This window comes from Bacillus rossius, chromosome 5, assembly GCF_032445375.1.
Source record: "Bacillus rossius redtenbacheri isolate Brsri chromosome 5, Brsri_v3, whole genome shotgun sequence".
NCBI lineage: Eukaryota > Metazoa > Arthropoda > Insecta > Phasmatodea > Bacillidae > Bacillus > Bacillus rossius.
Window position 1 is genome coordinate 10,657,496 of NC_086333.1, and position 26,362 is coordinate 10,683,857.

The 26,362-nt window shown below is 35.0% G+C and overlaps 1 protein-coding gene across 1 annotated transcript in view; it reads right to left on the reverse strand.

Moving 5' to 3' along the window:
• Nucleotides 1–26,362, reverse strand: part of LOC134531584 (uncharacterized) — a 916,155-nt gene that overhangs the window by 267,681 nt on the left and 622,112 nt on the right. The window lies entirely within an intron of this gene.

The window sequence follows — 26,362 nt, forward strand, 5'->3', positions numbered from 1 at the left end:
AGGTCGAACTCGCGCACGAAGGGTTCCGTACCATTATCTATAAAAACGGCAAAAAAAAATCATGTCTGTTGTATGGGAGCCCCACTTAAATATTTATTTAATTCTGTTTTAGTATTTCTTGTTCAACAGAAACAACGGCAACATAAATACATCATTTGTGAAATTTTCTTCTGTTTTCACGTTTGTTGTATGAGCCCCCCTTAAATATTTGTTTTATTTTAATTTAATCATTTATTTTTAAATTGAAATTAGAATAAACACTTTTGGAAAATGGTAATGTATGGGTGGGGTGTTATCTATTTGCATTACATTCACGTATATTATTTTTATAGATTTTTTCATGGATATTTTATGTATTTAGGTTATCAAATTATTCAAACATGTTTGAGAGATCACTTTTTATAATCATTAATTAATAATTACTAAAACATATGTTGCTCTGCTTTATTGTTAATATCACTTACGTAAAAATAAAGTGTATAACATACGAGCTTATCATCCAGAGAAGACTTGTTTCGGTTGACCTCTAGCGCAAAATTCTTAAACCACAGAATTCACGGGCCCCCCCTGGAAATCCTACAGATTTGCGCCCATGCAGACATGTATCAGTTACAAAGTAGCAGATTGATACTCTGAAACCCACCTCTATTCCAAACCTTGCTACGCCACTGTCTTGTAGACTTGTAGTCTCGTAGTTTCGTAGACTCGTAGACTCGTAGCCTCGTATAATTGTAGCCTCGTACACTTGTAACCGAATAGCCTTATAGCCAAATAGCAGCTAGGTCTAAGACAGCTGTAGCCAATACTATTAGAGCAAATGACTGAGTCAAAATACATTTTGGAGCCAAATGCTTTTGGAGCAATTGACTTTTGGAGAGAAAGATTGTTGGAGTCAAAAATGCTTTGGTCTAAAAGACTTTTGGAGTCGAAGGTTTTTGGAGCCAATGACTGTTGGATAAAAAATAATTTTGGAGCCAAATACTTTTGGAGCCATACAAATTTTGGAGCAAAAGATTGCTGGAGCCAATGTATGTTGGAGCCAGATGAATTTTTGGAGCCAATAACTTTTGGATTCAAAGACTTTTTGGAGCGTACGAATGTTGGAGCCAAAGGCTGTTGGAGCCAACTTAAATTGGCAATCGCATTCTACTGAGTTGAATGCTCTTAAAAGTGTACGTTCTTTTCGTTAAATGTGCTTCCTGTTTGTCTAATTATCATCCAGATGTGCATAGTTTTTCGTTTAATGAGCTTCTTTGATCGAATTTTTTCGTTTAAATGTACTCCCTTTTCGTTACAAGTGCTTCCTTGTTGTCGAATTTTCGTCTAAATATGAGTTCTTTTCGTCATATGCGTGTCCTGTGTGTGTATTTGTGTGTTGTGTGTGTATTGTGTGTACTTTGTGTCCATTGCTTGTCCAGTGTGTGTTGTGCGTCTATGGCGTGCCCTGTGTGCGTACCGTGTGTCTATTACGTGTGCTGTTTGTACTGTGTGTCTATTGTGTGCCTGGTTTGTGTACTATGTGTAACGTGTGTTCAGTGTGTGTACTGTGTATCCATTGTATTCCCGGTGTGTGAACTGTGTGTGTTCAATGTAGGTACTGTGTGTCCAATATCTGTCAAGTGTGTATTGTTTGTTCATTGAGTGTCCAGTGTGGTCATTGTGCGTTCAGTGTGTGTACTGTGAGTGTACTGTGTGAGTTTACTGTGAATCCATTGTGTGTTCAGTGCGTATACTGTGTGTTCACTGTGAATCCATTGTGTGTGCTGTGTGTACAGTTTGTATACAGTATGTTCAGTGTGTGTACTATGAGTTCAGTGTGTGTACTGAATGTCCAGATTGTATATAGTATGTTCAGTGTGTGTAGTGAGTATGTACAGTGTGTCCAGTGTGTGTATTGTGTGTTCTTTTATTTTGTTAAATGCGTGTTGTTTCGTTAAATGTGTGTAGTCAAATTTGTAGTAGCTTTGAATATTTACTGGTTAAAATCCTCTTGGTTTTGATTGAACATTATTCAGGGATCTTGGTTCTTCAGTAAGAGCAAAACATGTTCCTTTGGTAAAATTGCATTAAATTGATTTAATCGATTTTTTAGGTGTTTCAGTTTGAAGACTTTATCTTTACTGTTTTAAATATGTTATATTAGCTATCATCGAAGAAGGTCTTGTGGTTCAGAGAGGTCTGGCAAATAGGGGAACTTACCCTAGTGCCAGACACCTAACGCTAAAATGTGATGTCTTGAAAACCTGTTGACGAATAATACACATTTATATCGTAGGAAATAATAGGGTACATGAGTTATAATATTACACCAAAATAACCTGATTTAAATTATTATTTATTGTTCAATTTTAAGATGACAAATACCTTGCTAATAAAGATATTTAAAAAACATATACCCAGTACCGGACACCTTATTCTTAACATAATAACACTAACAAAAACAACATACATCATACATCATACATCGACATCTAATACATAACTTTAAGTAATTGTATTTCTTCAGAGAGATTATTTTTGTAACTGTTGGCAATGTTCACACAAAGTATTTGGTCTCTGTCAGCACATGCAACATGAGCCCAATCTTCGCAGGTGCAACATTGAACCCAGTCCTCTTCAAAATACTCTCCACAAAGAACACACATATTCTTTTGTACCCATCTTCACTTGCTTTCTTTTCCTAGTCTTCACTGTATAACTTAAGTCTCTTTTTGGGTAAGTATTTTCTGAGCTAGACTCCTCTTTAGACTTTATGTTGGCCTCTTTTTTTGTTCAATATTTGTCCTGCCCCATTTTTCACTTTCTTCTGATTTTGTTCTTCTTTCATTTTTTTTGTCGCTTAATTTCTTCTTTGTCTTACAACAATTTTTATTGGATATAGAAGTCAAATTATTACTTTTTTTCTCCTCTTATTTTCCTGGAAATGATATTTCTCTTCGTATCACTAGTAACCAGGGAGATCTTCTCAACGACACTGCGGAAGACCTTGGAAATGGAGGGAACAGACATGTCAACAAAAGGTGTGTACCATTGTGGTATGGTCACTTGCATGTTGAAATTTGCAGGCGTTGCAGCACTTGTGTATGCTATAGGCTGACCAGATTCATAACACTGGCTTAATCTTGTTTATGGTTCTGTACTCGTCCTACACTGATGTTCGTAGCTGGAAGAAAATCCATCTCAGTGAAAATATTTTTATATAGTGGGTAGATCCCTGTACATTTGAAACCTGAATTTTCTAGATCCATTCTGCATATTTTTTAAAAAGCATTTCCTACCAATCCACAAATATCTTGTTCAGTTATTTTTAACCCTTGACTCCCATACTTCGGCATCCACTTCTCACATGCTACATTAAATGCATTTTTTAAAGGTTTCATGACTACTCTATCCAATGGCTGGAGCTTGTGTGTGGTATATGAGGGGGTAAACTCAACATGTGCATACTATGTTCCTTGGTATACATAATGACTTGCAGATTTTTATGAGCACTATAACCGGCCAATACTAACAGAACTGGACTATGTTATGATGGATAGACGTTTTCAACAAAATACTTCAACCATTTCAGAAATCTTGATACTGAGATCCAACCGCTTTCTTGAGCTTCAAAGGTGCTTCCGTCTTGTGCATATTTTGTCAAAAATGCGTTCATTCGAATCTTGGGAACCACAAAAGAGGGCGATAAACAGATCCCCTGCAGCATTAATGCAAAGCATCACAGTTATGTTCCTCCCATGTTCACCCGATTGCTAACTTGTTTTTTTTTTCTCTTAAGAGACCAAAATTTCAATGCGTTATAATGTATAATACTGACACCAGTTTTGTCGCTGTTAACAATTCTGATTGAAGGAAAATAATACATTCTTGTCAGCTCCTCTAACTCGGAAAGAATATTGTTCACCTGATACTTGTTAAAACAATGAGCTCTCTGTAGGCTTGCGGATTGAGCACTGCGTAGAGAAAATTCTTGATGGCTTTTTATGAATCCACAATAAAATTGGTTTCCTGCAATCTTTTTTCTTTTTGTTGACCTGATGTGGCGATTTCAGGTGCTCAGCTAGATCGTATGCCAAGGTAAACAGTTATTTTTTTATTTTCTGTAAAGAAACAATATTGTCTAAGTGTTTTAGGTGTTCAACGAGATACCTAACTTTCTTAACTGTCATTAAATGTCTTTGGAAATCTACCCATTGAAGGCGAGAAGTTAACTAACTTGTTTAATTACACACAAGCTCACAGAAAGTGCTTTTAGGTTCCAAAAAAAATGTCCAGCTCCTTCTCTAACACTCACATTTTCCGCCAAAACACCATCTAAAGCTGTTTTCATTTTATCTTCATCCTATTTTTTTTTTGCTACAGCCATCGATTCAAAATATCCCTGAAAACAAATAACGCTTATTAAATGTATATATCTTAGATATAACACATAAAATGTTTTTCACGATATTTTATTTCTGTCCGGTACTGGGGCCACGCGATGGTTTACAAAACATTGCAAACGACTACAACCTAAACAAAATTATTTCAATGTAAATACAGCACTTTAATCTCTGAGCATGTGGAATCTTAAGTAAAATATAATAAACCCACTTAACTCACCTTAAGGAGGTAAAAGATTAGTTCAAAAATTAACAGTGTAGCTCGAAAAACATGGACTGCGCACTTTCCAACGAATAATTCAACTACGGCAAGGACTACAACCAAGTGGCGCGATCGACATTATTCCTTTGTGTAACTCTACCTGCCTGTGACTGTCAAGTGCTGCTATCTAGCGGTGAAACTTCTAACCCTCTACTGTCCGGTACTAGGAATTGTCCGGTACTGGGGCAAGTTCCCCTAGGTCTATATGTATAGAAGTGTATATAACTATTTGGGATGTATTTCATGTAGGTATCGAACAAAAATAGATTTCCGTTTTAGGCAGCGCGTCAACATATTTATATTGTCGAACAGGTATCTTGTGCAGATTTTTTTTTTTCGTGAGTGAACGATTAATAACTCCTCGAAAGGTAATGGGAAACAAAATTTAAAATTTATTTTAAGCTTTAGTTGCTCTTATTACTCGCCGAGAGTAAAATTACAGACGGAAATAAATGGTGACAATCATTATTTGATCAGTGATATTTTTGATGATTATTTAAATTTTTTCCAAATTTCTAGGTAAATTATTACAAATATTCAAGATGGCGGTCGTAACGATAATTGCAGCGATTACGTCAAAATTCAAGTTGATGGGTGTGACGTAAGAATTTTTAATATTTTATTTATAAATTACATGTTTTATTCTCGCCGGGAATCGAACCAAGGATTTAAATCTATTAAATAACTAAATATTCGAATTAAGCAATTTATATATATATATTTCTTTTTCATTTTTTTTTTGGAATTTTTTGGGATTAAATACAAGAATTTGAATTTTATTGTCAAGGTCAAGGTTAAGGTCAGGAATTTGGCGGCTTAGGGGTGGCATCCTCGTAGGACTCTTAAGCAGTTTTTTTTAGGAATTTTGATTCTTTCTAAGGCAAAAAACTTTTGAGGTTTTTCGGATGCCAATTTTTTTTTTTTAATTTTTGAGGAATCAAATGGCAAATTTCCCCAAAAACGTGAATTTTTTCTCACGAAATGGGGAATTTATAGGAACTTTGTGTCATTTTGTGTCATTTTTGAGGAATTTTGAGTGCAAGATTTCCTCCGTGACGTCAAAATCCCAGATGGCGTCGACAATCCACAGCCAGAAGCCATTATTCGGAGTATAATACTTACTTAAATCGCTAGATATAGCTACTAGTAAAACACAGCTATTATCAAGATAAATGCTATATACTACATATCATGATAATAACTGTGTTTTTTTTTAGTACCTGTTTATAGCAATTTAAGTTTGCTATGTTTTGATTGCCGCATGTAAATGTGGCTGCTCCTAGCAAGTAGTTGGTACTGTCACTGCCTTCTGTCATCACGGGGGACAGTGACAGCTTCAAGTAGGCCATATTGGTATAATATGTGGAGGTTGTGCCGGAAATTAGTTTTTTCGGCACGGTTTTTTATCTTTTATTATAGCTTTTAATTTATTTTTGGAAATTTTGTTTTTCAAATTGATTGGTTACATAAGGGTGTAGTTTTTTTTAAGTCGACTGTACCGCGACTCGCCCCTGGTCGACCTCAGTGCGTGCAAACTCCGACAGAGGGAAGTCTATTACGATAGTTCACTTCGGGCCGGACGACGAGAGTTGCCGAAGGTTTCCGACGCCCCTCCACCCTCTAGGACGAAGTCCTTGTTTAAATTAGCGACGCGGCGAAGATGTGAGGGGACTCTTGCTCTGCACTCTGGAACGACCGCGCCGGTAGTCCGCTGATCGCGTTTCGGGCTCCGTCCAGTTAAATCAAAGCTGACGCCGAGCAACAGTACTAAGATGTAGTCTGATCAGAAAGGGGATGTTTCCCTATTTACCTTTTGGTTTTTTTTATTTTAGTCATCTCAGCATAGCCTCTACGTAGTAATCCAAGTTTCTCCGCGAACCTATTCCTTGTCTGGTGCCGCATATTTTTTTTTTTAACCGCGACGACGGCCGCGCATCGCCCTCCATCTTCCTACCAGGCAACATGGCTGTGCCTAACAACTACTACCCTGTTTGGTAAGTTCACTCTTCGGTACTTCGAACTTTGTCTCTCTTGCGGTCGTTTTCTGACCCGACCTTGTTCTGTCTGTGGTGCAGATCTAATTTTTTTTTGGTTTGGTCTGTCCACAGACAGGGCCCTAGTCCCCCCCCCCCCCCCAAAGAGAAAGAAACCTTCATGGGGAACTAAGCAAGCCCGGCGACCTCCAATTTTGAATTGGTGGTTTCGCCAGTGGAAGCCCTCACTCCCGGCCTTTTCGCCATCAGCTACGAACCGCCAGAAAATCTTCAGTTCGTGAGAGCGAGTGCCAGTGAAAGTTTCTTTTGTTAATTTCCAAATGTAATTTCAGATATCAGATTCGAACCAGTTTAACAGTTTTGGTCACTTCAGCCATCTCGAAATTGTATATGTGAAATTTTTATAATTAACCAATGATAAGCTAATATGGTGATTACAGATTATTGTAAAATGTTAAAACTTTACGGTTTCTTTAAGAATGATGGGTTGGAAAAATAATTTTCTATTCGCGGCCCGGGTCGGCAAATGATTAGGTAAACTGAGCTCTCTTTAATAATGGTTAAATGATAGAAGTGTTTTCTCTTTATAGCTTGTAACAGAAAATCTTGAAAACAAACCTTGATCTTAAATAAAAGGATGCCTATAAACGTAACTGTTTGTTTTTATTACTTAAGGCAATAACGATCCACACTATGCTCCCAGGTCTTGATAGGGAGTTTACAAATTTTCGTTGGACCCAACCCGTGTCCCCCTCTGATGTTTACATTTTGTTCTTAATTTTTCTTTTCTGCCCGCCACTTCCAAGGCCTGTTTTGTCGACATCTTGTCAATATTAATAACAAGGACACGAGGGGCGTTTCAAGGTGTGAGCTTACAACGGGTCTATTGCGATAAGACTTTCGTATATAAAATCAACCGAAATTTCTGCTCTAGAAACATATATGTAAGGCGGCTGTGGTTATAAATAGTTACTTAAAATTGTTCTTAATATATTTTTATGTATGCTTAGTAATGGTTTATCGCTCCTGGGGTACTTAAAAAAAATTAATTGTAATATTGTCACAGTTCAAAATTTTCCAGAGTTTTTGAAATCAAATTTGGGGACTTTACTGATGGGACTCTGGGCTGGCTGCACTGTTCACTCGTCGGCCCAAGTGGCGTGACCATGTAATTGGGGAACGGGGCTGGCGTGGCGCTCTGCTGTCTTGCAGATTGTAGTTTGTCCGGCTGCGCGCTGGCGCATCCACTGGCCGCGGTCACTGGGTGGGTGTAGCAACACGCCGCGCGGTGCGGCCGCACGTCTGGGTGGAAGGGGTATCCTGCTCAGCTGTTCTACTTAGTTTTTGTAATTTTTTCAATAACCATGGATTGTTCGGGTAGGCGCAGTGGTGCGCGGAGATCTAAGCGAGAGTTAGAGAGAGATCGGGGCTCACTCTGGCGGAGGCTACGACTCTCATCAGTGGTAACGAGTACCTTAGTTTGTGATGTAGTCAGGATAGGCTCACTGGTCGGGATACTGCCCGACTTGGTAGCGAGTCAGTAGAGTCCTAATTAACAAAATATATAAAGATTGTTCGGGTTTTCAAGGGCAGGAGAGGCCCCTTTGTTAGTTTTAAAGTGATGGATCAAGAAATTTTCAGCTTATTTGAAAATATGAGTTCAGAACTATATATTTTTTATTGCTGTAATAATAAATTATGGTTTTATATGTTCTTAAGTTAATGCATTAGAAAGGGTTATGGAAGTGTTTGGTGAAGCTTTCTCTCTTGTATGGTCGTTTAGTAATTATTGCGTGAGTCATAAATGAGAGATAGTTGTTATAAATTTAAATTGTAATCTATAACATTATCCGTAACGACTTCCTGTTTCTAAAACTGTTTTTGCTCATTGTAAGTTTAAAAACAAAATACAAGTCATTTTCAAATTGCTGTTAAGTTGTTTTTAATAATCCCCTTAAATTCATATCTCACCAGACATTCCGTATGGGATGACGGACGTTTTGATCCTATAATTAAAAATATTTTATCAAGTTAAGTGGTATTGTAAGAATATACCTCTTGTTAGCCTAAGCGAGTATGTCCTTTGAGTTTCATTTTCCCCCCCAATGAAGTTCAAGAAAACTCATTGTAACTTTCGATTATTGATTTCTTTTATTTCATTTATTGGATTTTATTTGAAATTTAAATCACCGAATGACTACATTTGATTGTTTATTTTCTGCTGTAGTAAAGTAAAAATATGCAATAAAGATAAATTAATGAAGTTTTTTTTTATTATCTTCCGTAGAGTATGAGTGATATACTGAGTGTGTAACATTACCTGAAATTGGACCTAGGACCATTACTTGCATGATGCAATTTTAATCTAAATTCCTTAAAATTGGCCAAATATTTTCCATATTTTGTCAAAATCAGCCAACAAGGTAATTTTTTTTCCTAAAATTCTTAGTAAAATTTGAAAAATAAAAAATTTCTCTGCTTTGAGGGAAAAATTCCAGTTTTGAGTGAAATATCCCGTTTTAATCCTCAGAATGAAAACTGCTTAAAAATTAATAAAAGCTACTTGAGAGTCCTAAAAAAGAGCCGCCAAAGCCACCAAAGCCGCTAAGGTTATGACGTTGACAACTAGGATGCCATGGACGCCATCTTTAATTATGACGTAATCATTGTATTTATCATTACGCTCACCATCTTTAAAATCCGTATTTTTAACGCTTTAATATCGGGAAAATATAAAAATTAATAAAAAATTAAAACAAAAATAATTTTCAAAATCCGCCATCTTGTATTATAATAACAAGGTGGGTATCTTGTAAATCTGTAATTATTATCAGAAAAGTATGGAAAATATTTTAGAATTTGTAAAAAAAATAATAAAGTGTTAATAAAATATTATTTAAAAAGCACTAACGTAATGGAATCCTCTGTTCGAAACCGGTGAGAGCAAGCCACTGAATCCACCGACAGACTGACCTCCCACCACTAATGCCAAGGTAGATATATCGCCAGCTAGTATGATTTCACGTCCACCATCTTGTTTTCGTCTGCTGGATACCGCCATCTTGTTGTCGTCTGCTGGAGGTCGCAGTCTTGTTTTTGTATGCTGGATTTCACCATCTTGTTTCCGTCGGCTAGAATATGCTACCACCATGTTAGATTAATGTTTACCTGCTAGAGTGCAGTAATAATTTATTATTGTGACGCCTGCCATCTTGGAAATTCATAATTATTTAGATAGAAATTCGGGAAAAATTCTAAAACTCTTTATAAAAAAAACTCATTAATATACTGATCGTTTCAGACAGTTACTGTCCTTCTTCGAGACTTGACCGATACAAAAAAATAATTTTATGGAAAAAAAATATTAATTAAAATAAATATGGTGTAAAGTCCTAAAAAAGGCTTAAATTCCTCTACTGCCAGCCTCTAGTAAGCCGATGATGACATATTGACCACCATATTAAAAATTCGTAATAATAAACCTAGAAATTCGTGAAAAATTCCAAATTCATTAACAAAATAAATTTATTATTTTATTATTGAATTGATTGATAAGTGTGCTTGCTTTAATCCTTGGTCAATGAAATAGTTGATTTTATTAAAATTACATAAAAAAAATCATTTTCAAGAAATAAAACAACAAAATTGCAAACAAATATTTATTACATAATTTCTACTCTACACAGGAAAACTGGCTAAAGTTAGATATCTAAGAATAATTTAGTTTTGCATCATCTAAAACTCTTAGCTCCAATCGATTTACCGAAGACAGAGCCCAGCCAGAACCTTTTCCTACATAGCCATTTTCGTCCTGACAGAGTTTCTCGATAATGTGTTCCACAGACTGCTTCACATCGTCGGAATGGTAAATGTGAGTATTCACTGCCTATTTTAGGACTTTTTACCATAATTATTTAAATTAATATTTTTGAAGCTATACTTCTTTAGGCGCGTAATGAAAAAATGATGAGAGTGAAATTTTAAGATGCGCGCGCATCACTGTAACACAAAATTAACAGGTTGAAGCTGCCAGCTAAACTGCGAAAAAATCTACCAACAAAATATAAATAGAACCTCTATTAGTCGCGCATGTTGGCACGCTCGTCACCTCTGATCACTGTTTTCATATTTATAATATTTATATACATGTTTCTAATTTCTACATTCACAACACGTGTTTTAGTTTCATACAAGTGTGAATTATATATGTGCTAATAAAATATTCAGTAGTGATTTAAATTGAATATTTTGATTAATATTATTTACTATTCGTAAATATTAGTAAAAAAAATTGTGCTTATATAATTTTTAAAGTGCTCCAATATAATTGAGGTTAACTATCCGTATGTATTTTTTATTTATATAAATTAAAATATTATTATTTAATATAATGAATACTAAATATTATTAAATTATTAATGTTTAAATTTATTGTTTTTTTTAATTTTACGAAATAAAGAAAGAAATAAAAAAAACATTAAAAAAATTTTTGATAAAAATTAAATTCGAAAAAAATTAAATATTAATTTTTAAAATTTATTATTAAATTGAATAAATAATAAATATTTATAAAAACCAATAAAAAAATTAATGAAAATTTTTTGATAAAAATAAAAAGTGAATATTAAATTAAGAAAATAATAAATATTTAAAAATAAATAAACTTAATTTAAATTTATGAATTTATTATTAAATTTATTTCTTTTCTTTTAAAATATTAAATAATCAGTAATAAATATTTAAAATTAAGAATCTTATTATATTTAGTACAAATTATGTCATATGTATTTATTATTCTCTAAATTTTATTTATTTAACTATTCAAATTTAAACCAAACTTTATTGACTGTGTTGACTATCTATTTCCAGTCCTTTTATTATTTTATTGTAATTAATTATTTGCATGCAATTAAAAACTATTTTTAATGATGCCAAAGAAGTATAACTTCTCACCCGCGTACATAAATACACGCACCCATGTTTTCCCCCTAAAACTATATTTTTGTATCGTTCAAGTCTCGAAGAAGGACAGTAACTGATCGAATCAATCAGTGTATTAATAAGTGTTTTTTTGGGGGGGCTGAAATGTATCTAATCGGAATGGTTACCATTGAGGATTTACTGGCAAATATCGTATAATTGCAAATCCTGAAAAGTATCCACTGTATGAATGGTTACCATTCCGGCTTTTACTGCAAATGTGCTGCTAGAAAAAATCCGGAAAAGTGTCCGCAGTGTGAATGGTTACCATTCCGGATTGGATAGTTTTCCGTGTCCGTCTGCAAAATACGGAAAAGTATCCGCTGTCCAGTTTTGTGTGCGCAGATATAAAAGTAGCTCCTAAAATCCTGAATGGTTACCATTCCGGTTTTCCTTGCCAATGCACTTAATTTAAAAATACTGAAAAGTTCCCGCAGTGTGAATGGTTACCATTCCGGGTTTATTTGACAATGCACTTACTTTAAAAATCCTGAAAAATGCCCGCAGCCTGAATGGTTACCATTCCCGTTTTCGCCGCTGTTGCACATCTCATAATAATCCTGAAAACTATCCATTCGGAAAAGTATCCGCTAAGGGCGTGCAGTTGACTCATTTACCCGTTGCTAGATGGCAGCACTGTTATCTGTACACGAGAGATGGCGTGCATAAAACATTTGTATATGAATTTATGATGAATTATAATATATTTTCTTTTAGAAAGATTTACTACCCATATCTGTGTTGCGAATAACTGGATAATGTCAACTGAAAATAAATTTTAGTGTGAACAATATGTTTTGTAAAATATCTCTGAAAATGTATTTTGATTAACGGGACTGGACTTGTCTTTATCCTAAAAACACGCAATTAAAAACATTGTATGTATTTTAAATTTAATTTTTTATATTTCAGAAATATTATGCCTTCTGCCAAATTATACTTGAGTGTTCATGAATACAAAAATATCTACACTAATTGAGTTCTTAAAATCAATTTTGTTTGGGCAAAGGCAGAATGTTATTGATAATATTTCGGTCATCAATCATGGTCTATATAACCGGGTCATTTCATCCCGCTATTTTGTGGTTATTGGTCAATTGCGTATGACGTACTTGCCAGACCACATTACCGCGGGAATTCAAAATTTACACGTGACTAAAAGGTCCGTGCTCAAATTTTCGTACTTCTTGTGTAATGTTGGCAGACATGTATGTGCGTCCTGCTTTTATTGGAATACTTTCAAAAGCACTGCGTAATTTAATGCTAATCTGTTAATTTTTTTAATTGCCTTCGAAATAAATAATTACCATTGCTGAAAAATCATATTCTGTGTTATATTTTAGCCACAAGATGCTACAGTGTCAATAAGCAATAGCCTTTTGTAGTAGTAAACAAAGCTGCTCTGTGTATCAATGAGATTTTTTTAGCATACCAGTTTGTATGATTGCAATTATTCTTGAAGATTAGTTGAGCAATAATTGGCTCTGTAAATCTTAAATATCATGGTTCTGTGCGGAAAAATTATCACACTTTTGGCTGGACTTCAGTATAAGCATTAGCTTTTGTTCAGATATGCACATTTCCTATAGCCGAGTAGCTTGTTTATTACGTTTTTCAAGTGAAAATGTAATTTGACATATCTAATAACCTAGTAATTATGTATGAATTAAATGATTAAATATATGCTGTAATTCTGCAGAGTTACGACTTCTAAAAAATTGGTTGTCTGTAAAGCCGGTTTACGGACGAAAGTTTAACGTGACGTCATAACAAAACATTGATTAAATGATTGCATACTTTTATGAATAAAATTGAATCATTTTAATTTTGATAATTTAAGAATAAATACTTGAAATTATACTAGTAATTAGATATTTAAAATGCAAGAATAATTAAACTTTATTGCCGAAATTGTTGTTGTAATAAGCAATGAAAACCACATTAACTTCTCACTTTACTTTATAAACAGTCGACGAAACAGTTCACGTGTACATGACTTGTAATTAATTTTAAAAACTGGCGTTTAGCTATAAAGTTTAAATATAATTATGAACAAGTTTTCATATAAATAAACTGTAGTAAAATATCTATCATCAATTATATGAATCACCATAATTCTTTAGTCAATTGTAACATAACCTATTATTACTGCACTCGCCGACAGATGCTACTTTTTTTAATAATAAAAGAATAAATACTTGAAATTATACTAGTAATCAGATTTTTAAAATGCAAGAATAATTAACCTTTATTGCCGAAATTGTTGGTGAAATAATCAATAAAAACCATATTAACTTTTCGTTTAAATATAATTATGAACAAGTTTTCATATAAATAAACTGTAATCAAATATCTAACATAACCTATTATTACTGCACTCACCGACAGATGCTACTTGAAAAGAAAGGAGTTCCAGCTGCGTTTCGGTGTAGGACAGACGTGTCCCGGAGCTGCTCTACCAGATCTTCAGTTGTGGCATTGTTGTTGTAATAAGCAATGAAATCCAGAGATTAAAATCCGTCGAGAATATTTATGTTTTTATTACTTCCAGTGCTCAAAATGATATGCAATTGTGGCCCCGGCCACGAAATTTTATTTATAATTCATTAATAATAACGCCCATCGCGATAAAAAAGGAAAATATGTATTAAGGAGTGCCTGGTTCCCGCGATAGCGGATAGATATCGCGATTCATTCGGTTCGCGTCCGTCACCGTAGATGACAGCACGGTGGGGGAATAATATTATTTCGTTTTTATAACTCGATTTTATAACAAATACGCATCCCAAATACACCAAACTTATTTATAATGTGTTACAATATTTTTAAAACATTGTGCAAAAGATCCCGGGTGTGTTTTGAATTATTATGTGTAACGGTAAAACACCATTGTTCGTTAAAAACGTATTTAAATATTCAACATTTTTTAAAATAACCGTACCGATTGTGCTGAAAATCGGTGGACGATCGTTAAATTACATAATATTAATAATTCAAATGACGAAAACTTGATTGAAAAGTCAAATCGTTGGTTGCTCCAATCGAGTGGAAGAGAGATGCCACGCATGCGTACAATGAGCATAACAGGACACATCCGTAGTGGGACATCCGTAGTGGGACAATGTGCGTTACGGGACACTTTTTCGTGCGTGCAGCCGGCGTCCATCGATTTATTAGACGTTGTCATGTCAAAAAGAGTGATTAAATGACGCCACATGTGTTTCAAGATAATTCCCGCTGGGAATATAATAGTTTGGCGGACTATTATTAAGTGATTTTACTACGAATTATACGTTTTTCCGAAGGGAAAAACGTGAGTTACCACAACTATTGAAGGCAAGTTGCGGGACGCATTTTACCGTGAGTTACAACGATAATATAACTGGCAACTTTCTACTATCAACCAGGTATGACTGTCGTGGTTAATCACTAGGGACGCCAACGTATTTTTGCAGTAATCGTAACGCCGAGACAGTAAACTTGACTATCCGACGGTAAATAAGTGATGTGCATTGAATAAACATTAACTTTAATAATTCTTTTTTCTACAACACAAACAGTCTTATTCACACAGGTCCAGAGGTCCAGAGTGCTAGGATCTCATGCTTGAGCTAACCGGAATATTTATAATTAACAATTAGAATCTGAAATATTTAAATAAATTAAATAACTAATTTAAATTTTTTTGGGTTTTCTGAAATATCTGGACTTTCTACAAACTGTTCTATAGATTGTGATCAACATTAGTTAGTTAAAATTTGAGCTTAATTTATTCCTATTTATTAACTGGAGAATGATTGTACTTTTGATTCGTTTAATCAATAAAGTAAATCTTTCATATTTATTAGTGAATTAACATTTGTTGTATGTCATTTCTATGGTTTTCCCAGCTCAGTATTATAGTTGAACAAGCGCCCAGGGTATTTAATTACTTATTTATGTTCAGTCCTTTTAATTTTCTTTTTTTAAGTACGTTTGTGTACAGAAATGTGTACGAAATACACGTTTTCTTTACGAGACCATTCTACCTATTGTCAACAACTTGTGTACTTCAGACAAGAAAGAGTATGTAGACCTACTTTCAAGACATCACGCGTATTATAATTAAAGTTTCGGAGTCCTCAACCAGTCAAAAACTGTGTTTTCAGACAGCCCTATTTCAAAATATAACAATATTGTCATGCATTGAACTTTTATACATATTAAGAGAAGGCTATGCCTTAACCACAGAATAAACAGTAACAGAAGCGACAAAGTGGGTTTACCCGCGTACTCGCTCATCGTTTGTTTACTTTTCGGTCGCCATCTTTTCGGGGCGCGTTTAGCCAATGCTGGGATAGCAGTTTAGTCGGATTTGAATTAAGTACTGTATTAGTTAGTGATTGCGAGTGAATTCTGGCATTGTAAATTATTTAATTATGTAGGCTTCACATTTGCGTAGATTGATAACATTATGCAAGGTTTATTTTTGTTTTGTATTGACGTCTAATATTTTTGTACAAACGTGTACACACAGAATATCTGACAAGATGGACAAAATAAACTAAACAAAATGACAATGATATGTTGTCCTCCCATTAAGAGCTAAAATTTACAGACAAGAAAGTTTCTTCAGTTAGTGTCAATAAGAAAATGGTTAAGTAAACTTAAATGTTAAATTAATTTGTGTTATGAGATTCTACTTATTTAACAAGCCAAAAAAAAGTAGGTAGCTATTTAGGCCTTCATTAGAAATACCTAGATATGATGTGCATTTACAAAGTTTATTATAAGTATGTAAATACATATTTTATACGTCTTATCTACATAACGTAGGGGCCAATTAAAAGCAATGACTTAAGGAAATTCACTCTCAACAATATTACATTAGGCCTACAGGAAAATAAATCACACGTATATTAAGTGTGGCATTTGTAATATAAATGGCATATTAAATTATAGACAAAAATCACTCTACATTTTGATTACTGTAGTCTTAGGTGCATTGTGGCAATAAATAAATAAATAAATAAAGGCATCGAGACACGTTGCATGGCAGTAAGCACAGAGTTACACAAATATCACGCATTCTTTCCAGCAAACGAGATGGACAAGACGCCTACTAGCTTTCAATCATTATTTAATAACATGTCGACGTGTTACACCAAAAATTATGCATTCTTTCTTAAATAAATTTGTTCGGCACTTACTGCACAATTCCCTGAATCACGGAACACAAGGCTAGAATGCGCACGAACTAGATTATTTATTCCAATACAAAAGAATAATGTTGATTGGAATCACGCATGAATACTCTAAATACTATTAATTCAAACATATTGGTGAAATTGCGACGAATTATTGTATTTACTACCACACAAACTGTTCATTAAATCATACGCCCCTTACTTTCAATGGGAAAACATTGTTTATTTACATTCGTGTACGCCCCGAGAGCAACTGGCCAATCAGATTGCTGGTATGCACTAACCAAGGATAAAACCACATTTTGTCGCTTCTGTTACCAATTGTTTATTCTGTGCCTTAACATCGCCATTCCAAAGACAAATAAATAAATATTTTATTATTTGGTTGCTACTGAAAGTCACATATTAGGCAAGAACAACACATCGAAAAAACACTAAGTTCAGAGCCTTGCGTGTTGAGGCGAAGGTACACTTGGTGCGTATAACCGTGTTGCCTTATCGCTCCCTCGTCCCAATACCTCACACGCAAAAAATAACCACATTAACCTCAATTGTGCCGTTTTTTCTCAAAGTAAATAATTTACATTCAGCATTTCTTACACATTACTATCATTAACAGTGGGTCTATAATAATGATACTATAATTAGGCGCTTAGAATTACTTAACTTTGAAGCACAAACGGTCATACCGTTCACTTTATTGCAAAAAAAACTGGAGTGCGATTAACTTTTGGGTCACTCCCGACTTTTCTTTTTAGCAAAAGTAGTATAGGCTGCAGTTAACTAGTGAATAGATTCGGTTCTTCCATTCCGCCATCCCTTCATTACTACATCAGGTGTCACGATACTGCTGTGGCCGTAAATGCCTCGTAGATAAGCATACATGTTAAAATTCGAAACACTTGGCGTAGCCCGACTCGTTCTTAGGCGTGTTCATCAATGACACAGACACGTAAAAGCTCCGACACGGAACACGTAAGCGGAGCAAACTAGACGGCTGGGACAAAAATTTGTTTTACAACACAAAAGTAATGAATGGCAACCTTTGAAAAACCAAAGATAATTGTTTTGAAAACAACGAAAATCCTACGTTTTATAAAATATTCAACGTGCTTCTGATATTTGTTTATTGTTTTATAATTATAAATAATATTTAATTAATATGTTAATGCTTTTACGATTACAAAATACATCAAAAACCATGCATATTACTTTATGTTTTTAATGTGTATATCAAATACTATAACTCTTTGTTTACCTTATTAATATTTAAAAAAAAGATAAAATGCCGAAAACTTATTTTGTTCAGTTGTTTATCTCCACCGTTTTCTTCTAAACCAAAATGTTGTCAAAATACTTGCTTCCTATTGGCTATATACGGATTCACGGGCACGCAATAGTTGGGAGTTGACGAGCTTTCTTCCGCGAATCCGTATGTTTCCGTGACCGGATACGTCCAACTGTGGAATGAACACAGACTACTTTACGTTTCGGCTTACGTGATCCGTGTTCCGCATCCGTGGAATTGTAGAACGGGCCTTGCAGAGACCGAGATAGATAACGGCAGCCATAACAAAGAAGTCACCCTAACAGATGATTAAAAATGTACAATATACCATTATATTATTAACTAAGCCATTTTTAAGCTATAGGCTAATCACTTTAAATCGATATAATACTATTACATACCCAGTTACTTCACGTGTTAAGTAATTCACATTGTGATTGATTGAAGTTTTATGTTATTGTGATTTTGGTATACGAGGATGTGTTAATGATAAATAAGAACATTGTAGATTGAGTCTTAGCTGGTCTGCAAACACTAAACAGTCATTTTGTGCTAGCCAGCAAGTTCACCCCACCTTGTTTTCACTCCCCCCTCCCAATCCCCTTATTCGCCAACACTTAAAACACGAGGCTGGCAGCGAATTAGTGCAACAATTACGTGACTCATCCCCATCCAGGTATCTCCGAAATGCAAACAATGTTCGTGTGAAATCACAGGTCTGTGTGAGATGCTGACTTCTTGTTTATTTAAGACCCATAGAAGAGGGGGGTGGAGGTAGGAAGAGAAAAAGTCATGCAACGGTTTTGATACTTCAATGGATTATGGATTTATAAAAGCAAATAAATTACATTTGATTATAAATTCATATGCAACTGACTTGTGCAAGCGATCTCTCATGTACAGTTAACACTGCTGCCATCTAGCGACGGGTAAATAAGTCAACTGCACGCCATCACAGGATAGTTTTCAGGATTATTAAGAGATGTGCACCAGTGGCGAAAACGGGAATTTGTTCACCCCACATAATTTTAAAAAAAAAATGGGCTTGTTGTATTGTCAAAGAACTTGTATGGATAAAAGAACAACAAGCCCCTAACAAGGCGCGACAGCTTAATCTGAACATTAAATGTAATCTTTAATTCCATTGATCGGAATAAGTGAGAAACCGATGATATTTCGGCATTTTGCAAGTGGAAATGCCATTGAATAAGAAGAGTTGATTGGTGGTTGAGGTTGTTGGTGAGGGGCGCGACTGGCCTTCGGTTGGCTGCTACAAATAACTGAGGCGTGGTTTAAATTCGTATGGTCGAACGTCGCTGGCAACTCCTTCCAAGAGCCGGAAATGACAATTCGCAAGGTGGGGTCTAGGCAACTAGTCGCACTGTAGAAACTGGTAATATAGTAAGGCTGGTAGAGGTAACAGCGACGTTGCCATAATCCCTGGGTGGACATATTGGCGAAAGGAAACATGTCTAATCCAACCAAAAGTTACAGATTTATTTCAGGTCATTTTAAATTTCCAAATGTTTTTAAGGGAACGACACCAACAAACTGTCTATATTAATTTACCATACGCCTAAAATATTATGAACTATCCAGTTTTCAAAACGCGTTCATATTTTTATCGTTTACGTGGCATTATTATATTCAACTTTCGTGAAAGAATTTTAACTGTTCCGTTGTGTGCCACAAACTTTGAACTCTTTTCTGTAACTTACCGGTAAACAAAAAAAAATCAAGCAAGTGGATTGATTGTGAAAACACGCTGAAATATAGTAATAACGAAATTAGAAGACATCCGCCAAAGGTTTGAGAATATTTTATTAAACGTTAAGAAATTAGTGTTATAAGATAAAACAAAGATTAAAAAACCCACTGATATATTGTTTATTTTCACATTACTTCTTGAAAATGAAATTTATACAAAGATCTAATTACAATATTAAACTGTTCATTATGTTTATTATGACAAGTAACCATCCCCTGTATCCCCACATTCACCTATTAAAGCAAACATAAGTTAAGTGAAACGTCAGTTAAGTTACCAATTTCGTTGTGATCATTTGTAGAAGTATTCAAAAATTTTTTAATTTTAATGAAATAAGTAATTGATCATACTAATAAGATGGTACATTTTAAAAGTTTGCAAAGGAATACATACACAAGAAGGATAAAAAAAGTAATATTATATTGTTGTAGTTTTCCGAAAACATATTTACGAAAATAAACACCAGATGAGGTGAAAGTTGGGCGCGGGTGTATCGAAAATTAAAAGAATAATAATTTTTTAACTAATCCTGAAGACTTATTTGACCTACCAATATCAGGCAATAAGTATTAGTAATTAAGGCTACTTTCCAAGACTTTATACACATAAATCTGATGACAATTAATTTGGAAGCAGTGCTAACGTCAAAAGCAGATTAAAATATGTAGTGCTATTGAATTTTTTTCATTACGCAACGTGAAAATATAAACTAAAAAAAAATAACTACGTCCAGTGACATATTTGTTAGATTTGCTGTTAAAGTTCTTTTTGTTTTTTAAACTATAATTTATTTCTTGATGACAGGTATCCTATGTCATTTTCTGCACCTCTGACAACGGTAAGAAAAATTGATGTTTATCGGTTGAGTAGTTAAGGCGTAAAAGCATAACAAACAAACAAACTCACATTTGCATTTATAGTATTAGTGGGCTAGTAGGATTCTCAGTGTTAATGGCAAGCTTTAAACCCAGATTCCACAGCACAGACAACCTTGGTGACAAGACTGCAGATTAACTCATTCCAGATCCAGGTTCAGACCGGTTCCAAGTGTTACAATGTAGGAAGTAATGGTTTTAACGAAAAATATTGTTTGTCTGTAAAGTCGATTTACGGACGATAGTTTGACGTAACGTCATAAAAAAACATTTATGAAATGATTGCATACTTTTATGAATAAAATTGAATCATGTTTATTGAATTATCACTATTTTGTATGGATACAAAGGAGTGAGATGAAATCTACAATTTAATTGATAAATTTACTTTTATGTGCACTCATTAATTCAAATATGTTTATCACTTTAACGAACAAATTATTTTAACTATAACTTTTATACATATTTGCTATTTAACTTCTTCCAATCTGTGTTATTCTGTTAAGGATAGGACGATGATAGGAATAGTAGGAAACAAATGGGAGTGTTTCAAGTTTAATGTGCCTCGAAAAAGTCAAATCAATGGTTGTTCCAATCGAGTGGAAGAGAGATAGATGCTGCGCAAGCGTACAATGAGCGTAACGGGACAATGTGCGTAACGGGACAATGAGCATAACGGGAGAATGAGTCATACTTTTTCGTGCGTGCAGCCGGCGTTCTTCGATTTATAAGACGTCACGTCAAAAATATATTTGTGTTGATGAGCAAGTTGTTATTGAATTCTTTCTGTTACCTAGCCTTCAAATGAAATTTTTAAAAATTCGTTGTGAAGTAAACAATAGTTTACATGCTCAGATTTGTGTGTGCTATCACTGTTATTACATGGATGACCGAAATATTGGCTGTATCCGAATACCTACGGATGCGTCCATTAAGTTCTCGTCCCTACATCCCTAAACAAATGCACCCACAATTTAAAGGTATATTCTAAAGTATGTACGATATCCGAATAGTTATACAGCTAGCACTGCCAGTTGGTTTGCCATTGTACTAATGTGGATTGGCCTTTTATATTCATGACATATAAAGGTGGGTAGGTAAAACGTAAATGAACATTTAAAATTTCTAAACAATTTCAGATGATTTAAATTATTGTTGGGAATTAAAATATATAGATGAAAATTTGAATCGGGCACTTGCTGTTCCTACAAATAAAATTTATTTACTTATTATGTGAATTATGTAACATATAATTATAGTATAAGTATTTGTAAGTACCATAGTTACATTTTACGTGATTAACTTCAAGTTAAAAATCCATTTTTTAACTATCTCGTATGACACTTTCGTTTTCAAAGGGTTATGGTCACAATAACAAAGCTAAGGGATGTATGGACATATCAGTGGAAGTGAGAGTCGCGTCCCTTTAAAATCTCGAACTAGTGGACGCATGATAGGATGCATCGACATCCCTAGTGAGAATTCGGATACAACTCAAAGATGGCCGCGTCCATTACGATGCAATATCTATGGATCCCTTAGCTAAGGGATCCATTAGGCCACTATTCGGATACAGCTATTATCACGTATGTACTTTCTGCCTTTGCCCAAACAAAATTGATTTTAAGAACTCCATTAGTGTAGATATTTTTGTATTCATGAACACTCAAGTATAATTTGGCAGCAGGCATAATATTTCTGAAATATTAAAAATTAAATTTAAAATACGTACAATGTTTTTAATTGCGTGTTTTTAGGATAAAGACAAGTCCAGTCCCGTAAATCAAAAGACATTTCCAGAGATATTTTACAATACATATTGTTTACACTAAAATTTATTTTCAGTTGACATTATCCAGTTATTCGCAACACAGATATGGGTAGTAAATCTTTCTAAAAGAAAATATATTATAATTCATCATAAATTTCTATACAAATGTTTTATGCACGCCATCTCTCGTGTACAGATAACACTGCTGCCATCTAGCAACGGGTAAATGAGTCAACTGCACGCCCTTAGCAGATACTTTTCCGAATGGATAGTTTTCAGGATTATTATGAGATGTGCAACAGCGGCGAAAACGGGAATGGTAACCATTCAGGCTGCGGGCATTTTTCAGGATTTTTAAAGTAAGTCATTGTCAAATAAACCCGGAATGGTAACCATTCACACTGCGGGAATTTTTCAGTATTTTTAAATTAAGTGCATTGGCAAGCAAAACCGGAATGGTAACCATTCAGAATTTTAGGAGTTACTTTTATATCTGCGCACACAAAACTGGACAGCGGATACTTTTCCGTATTTTGCAGACGAACACGGAAAACTATCCAATCCGGAATGGTAACCATTCACACTGCGGACACTTTTCCAGATTTTTTCTAGCAGCACATTTGCAGTAAAAGCCGGAATGGTAACCATTCATACAGTGGATACTTTTCAGGATTTGCAATTATACAATATTTGCCAGTAAATCATGAATGGTAACCATTCCGCATTGCTCTGGGCACATGAGGATGTATAATTTACGGAATGGTAACCATTCCGATTGGATACTTTTCAGTCACCCCCTGTTATATATCTGCGGACACAAAACTGGAATGGTTACCATTCTGACAGCGGATACTTTTCCGTATTTTGCAGACGAACACGGAAAACTATCCAATCCGGAATGGTAACCATTCACACTGAAGACACTTTTTCTGATTTTTTCTAGCAGCACATTTGCACTAAAAGCCGGAATGGTAACCATTCATACAGTGGATACTTTTCAGGATTTGCAATTATACGATATTTGCCAGAAAATCCTGAATAGTAACCATTCCGGATTGCTCTGGGCACATGAGGATGTATAATTTACGGAATGGTAACCATTCCGATTGGATAATTTTCAGTCGCCTCGTTTTTTTTTAAGAATTTTAGATTTTTTCCCGAATTTCTAGCTAAATAATTATGAATTTCCAAGATGGCAGGCGTCACAGTAAACAAATGATTACTGCACTCTATCAGGTAAAAATTAAACAAACATGGCGGTAGTATACTCTATCCGACGAAAACAAGTCGGCGACCATAAGCAGACGACAACAAGATGGCGGACGTGACATCATAAGTGGTGAGAGATCAATCTGACGGTGGCTTCCGTGGAGGAAGCGTCTGTTGTCTTTTTTTTTTTGTTTTCAATCACCAGGTTAGAAACAAGGATTCCATTATGTATGTTTTTATAAAATAATATTTTATTAAAGTTTGATTAATTAATTTTTATAAATTCGAAAATATTTTCCAATTATTTTCTGATAATAATCACGGATTTACAAAATGGCGGAATGTATTGTTACGATTTACTGCGGGTTCGTAAAGGATAGCCCAATTAAAGATTTTTATCACACAGTTTTATTTATTGCCACTATTGACATTACTAGTTAATAATCTAAAAATGCCAATTAATCAATTGTACTTAAAAAAAATGTTGCTTCCTCCAGTCACTCGTTTCTTACAATCCACACACCTCGCTGGGCCTTACCTCTGGCGTAACTCTCACCGCAGCACCCCTCGTGGTCCTCCGTCGCAGAACTCCGTCGCCACACTCCGTCGCCGCCGTCGCACTTCCCCTTCGCCGAGATCCCACTCGACGCCTCGCTCGCAACTTCGCTCGGATCTCCGCCGCGCCCTCGACACTATCGCCCGGAACTGAACTCTTCGCCCTGGAACCTTCGTCCAGGGACTTCGCCGCTCTATCGCCCGGAAACTCCGCCGCGGGAAAACTCCCGACTTCACTCTGAACTTCAACTCACTTCCTCGAGGTCGACGTCCTCGTTCTATCTACTAGCGGTAATTTCCAGAACTTGCGAAAGTGGCCGGGGCCAGTCGCGTTATTCCGTGCCGTCCCGACGGCAGAAATCTCTCGAAACACGTGTCGGCGGCTCGCGTAACTCCACAGCTGTCAGGTTACAGTTACGTGTCAAAGGCAGGGCGCCGCGCGGGGATTGTGGGTGGGTGCGGGGGGGGGGGGAAAGAGACAATCCTTGTTATCTTCCAGGCACGCGCAGTGCATATCATGTTGTGGCAGCCGCCAGCCAACTCTGCACCTGCACGTGTCCCGGCCTTGCTCTCGTTCGTAACAGTATTTTATTTTTATTTTATTTTTTATTTTTTCCCTATTTCTTAGCATAAAAAAAACGTATTTTCAAGATGGCGGCCGTAATGATAATTGCAACGGTTACATCATATTTCAAGATCCATGGCATTCTAATTGTCAAGGTGATAATCTTAGCAGCTTTTGGCAGCTCTCTTTTTAGACTCTTATGCCTCTTTTAGGAATTTTCAAACCGTTGGCATTTTTGAGGACTAAAACGGGAAATTTTCTCTCAAAATGGGAATTTTTTCTTAAATAAAGAAAGTTTTTGATGTTTACAATTTGTTGAGAATTTTATTCTTTAAAACGGGAATTTTTGGCGAATTTGACAAATTTTGGGAAATTTGAGCGAATTTTAAAGAATGTTTAGCAAATTTTGGACAATTTGAATGTCGAGGGCAAATTCATCTAAGATGGCCTCCGTGACGTCACAATCCAAGATGGCGGTCGGGCAATCACAATTCACAGCCTGAAGCCTGGCGCCGGAGGTCTAAATTGTACTTCTGGGGTGTTATTTTCAAAGGATTTTTCATTTATAGCCCAGTACCGAACCTGCCACCTGAGCTAGGTAATGTGACGAATATGGCCACGTCTTGCTTATCATGAATATTCTAGAAACTCTACGGAAAACTGATTAAAATATATTCGAAATATATTGGCTGCATGGTGTATGCAATGTTCTAAGGGACTATTTGAACAATTTTTAAATCTACAAAAGTCTTAAATTTATACTCATAAACGTAATTGGTGGCAATAAATTACAAAATAACTATAGATTTTTAAAGGAAAATATGTCCGGAAGAGCAAACTACAAAGCTACAGCAGGCGCCTTTGGTAAATGCTAAAATACTGTTTAATTCCAGCATTGTTATTAAAGTATATGTATAAAATTTAATGTAATATGTCTTGCCGAACGTAAAACAATTGCGTGTGAAGGACTTTAAATATAAATATAAAATCTAACATAAGTTATGCTGCGTATAATATTAACATTTACTTTAGAGAAAAAAAAAACTTTTTCATAGTGAGGCACTGGAAAAATTGGAACATATCTGAAGGTTTCTCAAGTTAATAAAATAAGAAACTCTTAAAACTACAAGTGTTTTTTAAACCTTATTAAACATTTTCCTTGAAGGTAAAAGCCATAAATAAGAACACAGATTAAACAAAAAAAATGTTAGTGCACAAACACGTTTTTTTGACACGAATAATTGGTTTGCACTTATTTGAAACCAGTTTCATGAATAACAGCAAGTAATATGATTATTATAGTTGAACTTTTAAGCTTTTGAAATACTATTTTATGAAGCAGCTTGTAAAATTTGCACAAATATTTCAAGTATAGAGACACATTAACATAACCCACATAACATGCAAGCTTGTCTTTAACTTGTAAATTATGCTTATCGTGCAGAGCCCGACACATCAAACTTGATTGAAACTTATGTTGACCATTAAAACTGAGACTTGCTTTTTGCATGTTGGATCACAGATTGA